Below are 2,500 nucleotides of genomic sequence, written 5' to 3' on the forward strand. Positions count from 1 at the left end.
CTTGATCATGGATATTATATATATATATAATAACAGGGGCGGCGCCAGGGTATTTTCTTAGGGGGGCGAAACCAGGGGCGTGTAGAGGATCACGCGAAGGGGGGGTCTGGGGGAGCACTCCCCAGATTTTTTGAAATTAGACCCCTCAGATGCGTTTTCTGGCGCAGTAGGGGGCGTCCGCGACCCCTGACCCCCCCCCTGTACACGCCCTGAGAACTGTAGACTCTGATACGTGTGCGCTTGCACTGACGGGTGGGGTCCAGGGTAGATCATGATTTCATCAAGCTGCGTACGCAAAATATTTTTCGTAAATCTTGTTGTACGCAATCGACGGTTGCGATTCATCAACACAGCTATTTAGTAAATTTTCGTACGATTTCGCGTACCAAGCGAGGCCGTTTTAGGTGCGATTCATCAAGCTAAAATTTACGTAAACCTTTGCGTAACTTTACACGAGGCTGACGAGGTGCCGTAAACCTCGAAATTTGGCACATGTGTTTCCAGCATACCGCCAGCATGCATTATTGTATTCAGAAAACATTATAAAATTACTACTCAACTAAAAATAAATAATTAATTACCATACTACACAGACAGGGCGGCGCCTTTGACGCTTTTTTTGTCATAGCTTGGCATTGTTTTCGTTAAAGCGAGTTCGTAGTTAGCCGGTACGTGCACACGCCGTGCGCACTTGTACGTGCACACGCACGCACTGTACGTGGCACACAAGCACGCAGCGTGTACGTACACACGCACGCACGCACGCCGTGTACGTACGCAAGCACGCACGTGTACGTGCACACGCACGCACGTGTATGTGCACCACACACGCACGCACGCATGTGTACGTGCACACGCACGCACGCACGCGTACGTGTCGCTGCTTTCATCGAGTGTTGAACACAATCATACAAACGAAAATGAGGAGGTGCTACGCCTGCGTTGATGAATCGCACCTACAGCTTTGGCGTACGTACTTCGTAGAACTCTGTTGTACGCAATACACTTTGCGCAACTGTTGATGAATCCAGCCCCAGGGGCCCGCCTTAGTGCCCCTGGCAGGTCGGGGCGGTCGGGGAAGCTCTCAGAGTTTTACCTAATCAAAGCCTCAAATTGCTGACAAAAAAATTGTGCAGGAACAAGGAGCAACACGATACCAAGGAGATGAACCCCGGGGGGGGGGGACTCACCCCACATATGGTAGGTATATCTGGGTATGTGCCACTGTCGAAGTTAAAAAGGGGGGGGCTCTAGAACTAACTCAGACTCTGAAAGATGTAGTCTCTGGAACTAATGTTGTTGAATGTGGTATGCTCTGGAACCGGCTATGTTCGGGGAACAGTGATTTGCTTTAAAATCTAGTTGTAGCACTTGAACCAATAATGTTTGTATTATGTAGAGGAGAGAAAAACTGACCCGGAGAGAGATGAACGCGCGCACACGCACACACACACACACACACACACGCGCGAGCGCGCTTCCCGCGCGCGTGCGCATACACACCATAACTAAAACTAGACAGAGGGCACTCACGGAGAAAGAATACCTCCGCCAGCGACATACGCCATACGCATACGACTCACAAACACACGAATAACCCACGATATAAACGCCAGCGTACATGTATGCTCGCTCGCTGCTCAAGTCAGCAGCAGCCGGCTGTGGCTGGCTCGCTCGCTGACGCATAATATGATCGCGCCACACACACACACACACACACACACACACACACACACACACACACAACACACACACACACACACACACACACACACACACACATGCTAACGTGTACACGAACGCACATGACGCCGATCACTAACGGCTCCCTCCACTTCGGTGGCGGAGTAAAATAAGAATGCTGTAAGACGTATTATTAGAGGCAGTGCGGTATCTAGGGGAGGCGGCAAGCTAGGCACGTGCCGCGGGCGCCCATGTTAGGGGGGCGCCAAAAAACAGGAAAGGCTAAAAAAGCACGAAAAGGCAAAGGAAAAAAAAAACAATTACGGCCAATAAAATTTGATAATTTGAGAATAATTCAATCCTTTATTTGAACAAGTTGATTACCCAGCGGGCGTTGTAGCAGCGGCGGGTCCAGGGGGTCCGCGATCCCCCCACCATTGGTTCGCGGCAGAAACGCATCTAAGGCGGTTCTATTTCAAAAAAATTGTGGGGAGGACCGCCCAGACCCCCTTCGCGTGCGTCGCGAAGTTTGGGTTACGGTTAGACCCCCCCTGGACAAAACCTGTACACGCCTAGTCTGTTACTGGACTGCGATAGTACTGTAGTTAGAATATTGGCTTCCTAATTGACAGGAACAACCACAAACTCAACCTTCATATTTTTTCTTAATTTTTTATTGCGCAGAAGTTTGGAAGGAAGTTGGAAAGCCGGGCGCAATTTTAGCACTTTTTTTTTGCACTTTTCACTGCACTTTTCACTGCACTTTTCACTGCAATTTTAGCAATTTTAGCACTTTTTTAGCAATGTTAGCAGTTTT

This window comes from Priapulus caudatus, unplaced genomic scaffold, assembly GCF_000485595.1.
Source record: "Priapulus caudatus unplaced genomic scaffold, Priapulus_caudatus-5.0.1 Scaffold710, whole genome shotgun sequence".
In the NCBI taxonomy this organism is placed as follows: Eukaryota; Metazoa; Priapulida; class Priapulimorpha; order Priapulimorphida; family Priapulidae; genus Priapulus; species Priapulus caudatus.